The 5,742-nt window shown below is 44.4% G+C and overlaps 1 long non-coding RNA gene across 1 annotated transcript; it reads right to left on the minus strand.

The window, feature by feature from the left end:
• Window positions 1-2,439: 2,439 nt before the first annotated feature.
• Window positions 2,440-4,050, minus strand: LOC134935295 (uncharacterized). Its single transcript, XR_010180036.1, has 2 exons — window positions 3,591-4,050; window positions 2,440-2,493 (listed from the first exon to the last, which is right to left on the minus strand). It is a non-coding gene; the product is annotated as an uncharacterized LOC134935295 (long non-coding RNA).
• Window positions 4,051-5,742: the final 1,692 nt, after the last annotated feature.

The raw sequence follows: 5,742 nt of genomic DNA on the forward strand, positions 1-5,742 counted from the left end.
ACGACTGATGGAATATGACAAAATCAGGTGGAAAACATCAGAACTCTTATGATGGCTAATACCAAAAATGCACAGAGTATATATTTTTATGAATGTTATTCAAAAAGGTTTGGGTTTGTATTATATACTCCACATCATAAATGGTTATCTGATACTAGAAAATATGAGAAGAGATGGAGACACAGATTATTTAGCATTACAAAATAATATAATATGAAAACATTTCAGGATGTAAAAAAATGTCCCCTGCGAAATGTGAATCCTGTTGCTGTCCCTGTTGATCCTGTATGAAAGTGTGTAATAATGATGTTAGTGTATCTGCAGATAGGTCTGATCCATTTACAGCAATGTGTAAGTCCTGCTTTTCCTCAAACACTCAGCTCTAGATGTATAACAAAGCAGGTTGGAAGCTTTTATGTTAGTCCCTAAAATGGTCACAGTTTCAACAAGATTATTGCTAGAAATATAAACAGCAGTAGCAGACAGACTGTGGAAAGAATCCAAATTCCAAGCCAACTTCTTGTGTGTCCTGTTCTAGAACAAGCCTCTAGAGGACATCAGAGAGAGGACACACATCATGTTTTGTACACTATTAAGCAATGGCGTTTCTATAATGGGTGCAGTGTGTACGAGGCACACGGGCCTCCAGGTCCAGGGGGGCCCACCCCGCACACACTGCACCCATTTGCTTAATACTTACCACTCTGAAGTCCCCCGTCGAAGCCATCCCCCAATAGAGTTTGAACACTAGGGGGAACAAACTCTATTGCGCCTTCTGAGAACCCCAGAAAGATGGCATGGCGGCCATTTTTCCGGAGTTTCGCGCATGCGCAGTAGCAAAATCTTCAGGAAAATGCCCACCACGCCGTGTTCCCGGAGGTTTGCGCATGGTCTCAGACTCTATTGCCGCTACCGCGGAGAAGGATGGCACCGCCGGGGGACTCCGGAGAGGTAAGTATTAAATGCTGTGCATCAGTCAGAGAGGAGGAGGCCCCTGAAGCAGAAGGCTGCACATAGGCCTCCTCCTCTCTTAAAACGCCCCTGCTATTAAGTCAACCAGAAACCCTTTCTATAGGAATTGCAAACTCAAAACCAAGCAAAGTCTTAAATCTGGTTAAGGGTTCACTGAGTCTGGAGCTGACATCTGCACCATGGGCCCGATTCAGACCTGATCACTGCTTTTAGTTTTCGTAGGCAACATCAGGCATCGCCGAACAGTGACAGGCTGGTACACAAATTTCAATCACACTGGCATTCGCAGGCTGACTGACATGAAGAGGCCGTTTGTGGGTGGTAACTGACCGTTTTCTGGGAGTGTCAGGGAAAACGCAGGCGTTCCCAAGCATTTTCAGGGAAGGAGTGTGACGTCTGCTCCGGACCCGATCAGCCTGTTCTCATCGCAATGTAGGAGTAAGTCCTGGGCTGCGCAGACTGCACACGGTGGAAAAATCATTCGATGATGAGTGAGGTGCGAACGGATTTACAGCTGTCCGCTGACTGAGGGATATTTTTAGCATGGCATACACATTCAACCGCACACTTGCACAGGCGAATTTACATTCCCCTTGGGAGGCGACTATCTGATCACAGGACAGCAAAATTAGCAGCCCAGCGATCAGGTCTGAATCGGGCCCCATATCTATTCTCCTGACTTTGATTTGAAACAGAAACACTATGGTTTATTATTAAAGAGGCTGATTCAGAGGTGGACGCTATTGTCACCGCTGCTGCATCTTTGTACGCAGAAGCTGTGTGACAGTATGCAAATGCCAGAGGAAGTGTCTTGTGTAAATAGATGTCTCCTGACGGCTTCTCTGATCCACTGCTGCATCTGAAGACGCAGCATTGGATCCATTGCGTGAATATTAGGCATCTGTGTCACCATCAGTTGAAGCTGCATTAAAGGACGCAGGCAACTGTCGCTGCCCCCAAACTCCCGGGGTGTCAATTATGCTGTGACTTTTGCGTCACTGTGACCGGCGTCGCAGAAACAGATCTGCGCATGATTAGGGCACAGATCTGCAAACATCGGAGATATACATAAATATCGATGCAGCATATTTGACTTGTCAACCAATGAGAATCTTTATTGAAAATGTTCACATAACAAAGAAGAAAACAAAAACATAACAAAGTGCATATTGAGTCAGTTCAAAAAGAACAAATATTAAGCACTATAGTGGTACACAAAACATTTTGAGATAAAAATGACAAAATTGTAACCCCTCTATTCACCCAGGGGTACCCTGTATCACCGCCCAGTGCCTCCACCTAAACTATTTGGGATTTTGGTATATCTCCCCGGCTAGTTTAGGACTGCCGTTTGTGATTGTGTTGGAGTAATTTCCACCCAGTACACCAATCCAATTACCCCAGTACACCCTCTACAGGAGGAGTGAATAGTGTTTTAATATGATGAATTGCTTAATAATAAAGTACCTCATATCACGGCGTTACCTTTTACACCTTCTATTTCTTCGTTGCAGGTTCTTCCTTGGATGTGGAAACAACGTCACCGGTAAGTATTCTTAAGGTTATTTTATTACCAACAGGTTTAATTCTACAACAATTAGGGTTATATTGATGGTACTCACAACATAACATATAATACATATACTGAAAAAAATATTCCGCCTATACAATCAGTAATGCGTGCAAGACATAAAAACTGTGGATGAAACAAAATTTTTTTACCTAGAGTGACCCGGGTACTCATACATGAATTATATATATACTCAGTTACTTGGGCCCACGGTTGTAGTGTGCACACTGCAGTTCATTACGATTATGATAGAATTGTATCATTAAATATAGGTCTGTTAGACAGTATACTTTCCAAGCTGCAAATTATATTAGAAGTCTAATGGGTTCACCGCTCCTATTGTTACTCCCGTGCAATTGAAGTGGCTTTCCGTTTAAATTTGGCTGGTCCTCCTTCCTTCTGCTATTGGGCTGGCTTGAAGGGTATTTAATTGAATAATACAGACCCGCATTCAGGGAGTCCTTCAGTGGTACTCTGTGTTCCTAGTCTTTTATACTCAACTCTTTCTCTGAGTCCTCATCAGAGCTGTACTATTACTGAAGATATCTTGTTTTCTGGAGCTAGACTTTGGTTAACCAGTAATGACCCTGGTTATACGCAATAGGACCCTATGCACTATCCACTAGTGGGTTATATGCACGGACAGTATCCATAAATATTGACTGTTAAGGTATTCAGGTTCAGGCAACATCACTGAGTAGCGCAGATTCCTCCTCCTCTCACCATCTCGTTAAGTAGTAGTATAATTGTAGAAATTATAATTTCTCGAATATAGTTCAAATAGTCTGGTGTATTATGATTCGACTGTTTTGGGCACTCCTCATCTAATTTTAATGGTTAAGTAGTCTACAGATGATTACCAGCACTCTATGGAAGTCATGTGAGAACAGCAGGGAACAGCAGATTATACTCTTGGTACCTAATAGGAGTGTTAAATATGTTTGGCAATAATAGCTTCCTCCTGACAGTTTCTAGTCCTGTCACCTTTACATCATGAGCTCAGATAGGTGCTATACCTGTGTGCAGTGTAGCTGTATTAAACACTTACGTATTCATCTGTCAGCCTGAAAGGGGAATAGCCTCTCCCTCGACTCCTCCTCCCAACTCAATTATTGGCCAGGACAGCTGCCCTTCAGTCTCTATGAGGCTGTGTCCTCTATCCAGCAGCTCCGGAGGGTCGCGTCGCTCTTAGTATCCCAGCCGCACCTCCCTCCTAGCTCTCTGCCTTGCCAGTACGTACCGCCCACTCACTTAGGAGGCGGACTTCAATGCGGCTTCTGACGGGTCATAGACGAGATCCACCCGCCTCTGTTCGGCTTACAGCGGATCGATCAATGCGGGTGGCCGGGAGCTTCGTGGATACACTCCCCCAAATCTTTACGTAAGTTCACCTCTCCTTTATCGTCTGGTGCTCACACCTCCGCTGCTGCTCTGTCTCTCCTCCCTGCACCACCAACTGACGACCTCACACGAGCAACTGTCTTTTTCTCTTCCCCGTGAGTCAGTCTCAGCTCACCCCCCAGGCAGTTACCCTTGTGCACGGAGAGCCTCCAGCTCAACCTCTCCATCCCTCGCATGCCACTCTATGCCCCCGAATATGCAGGCATTGGTTACTTGTTCACATCATGAAATTCATGCCGGTACAAATAAATAAATATACAATAATTATTACAAATCATTTATGTACACATATAATATATACATATGTCACGAAAGACCACTGTGGAGCATAAATACTATTGAATACCCTCATACATACTAAGGACGCAGGCAACTGTCGCTGCCCCCAAACTCCCGGGGCGTCAATTATGCTGTGACTTTTGCGGCACTGTGACCGGCGTCGCAGAAACAGATCTGCGCATGATTAGTGCACAGATCTGCAAACATCGGAGATATACATAAATATCGATGCAGCATATTTGACTTGTCAACCAATGAGAATCTTTATTAAAAATGTTCACATAACAGAAGAAAACAAAAACATAACAAAGTGCATATTGAGTCAGTTCAAAAAGAACAAATATTAAGCACTATAGTGGTACACAAAACATTTTGAGATAAAAATGACAAAATAATAACAAAAAGCAGTCAATTGAGTAGTTGACTAACGCTAAAACAAGTCAACAGGAGAATGCTGGGAAGCGGGCACACTCACAGGGCAGAAATATAGCATAGTCAGTGAAGGGTTCCTGCCCCAGAGGGTAATAATGAAATGTCTGCCAGAGGGCCCAAACCTATCAAATTTAAGTGGGCATTGACTTTGACAAACGTAAAACATTCAAGGGCAATTGTGGAATTGACAAAGCTGAACCCACTATGCAAAGAAGGGGATGCATCCAATAGAGAGTAATGCAAACTCTGGCCAACATCAGGAGGTTAACAATATACAGTTGTAAATACTGGTTCAAACAGTCTTTAAGTCGCAAACCAAATATGCAAGTCCCGGATCCTGTAATGGAACATGAATTCCGGTCTCACCAATACGTTACACTACTTAGAACAAGAATTAGGAAACCAATGGCAAGACCACAGAAGATGCCAAAAGTCTGCATCAAGGGCTCCTCTCTCTGGGAAGGCGGTGGAAGACAGCCATCCCAGTCTACTTATGTGCAACAGAGTTCAGTATACCTTGTGTACTATATATAGCTGAATCTTGTGAAATCTGGCATGTGCAGTGACCGTGCGAGAAGTACACAGCACAAAATCACAATCCTCATCTATTAGAGACCCCAAATAAGTCTCCCAGTGGAGTTTTAGGGACTGCAGTCAGCCATCACCAAATGTAAGCAACAAAGTTGAGTATATGTGGGAAGGTATGCGGTTAGCATACCGCTTGTCAGGATCCCGGCTGTCACAATACTGACGCCAGGATCCTGACAGGGGCACCATACCGCTGCTGGTATTCCGGTGAGGTAGGTGATTCCCCTTCGGAGAATAGAACCTGTGGCGAGTGTAGCTCGCCACCGAGCCCACAACGGGCTTAGTTGCGCTCGCCCCCCTGCCAGCATTCTACCTCTCAGGATGCCGATGTCGGGATACTGACATTTGGCATCTCGGACGGCTGTAACTCATACCGAACCCTGTGGGAAATATGTTTGCAAGAGAAGAGGGTCTGCAGCATGGTATGTAGAGGTGATGCAGAGATTGAAAAGGTGTTCCCCCTTCACTGTGCACAGAACGCATAGTAGAGCAACAAATAT

Source organism: Pseudophryne corroboree, chromosome 6, assembly GCF_028390025.1.
Source record: "Pseudophryne corroboree isolate aPseCor3 chromosome 6, aPseCor3.hap2, whole genome shotgun sequence".
Taxonomy (NCBI): Eukaryota; Metazoa; Chordata; class Amphibia; order Anura; family Myobatrachidae; genus Pseudophryne; species Pseudophryne corroboree.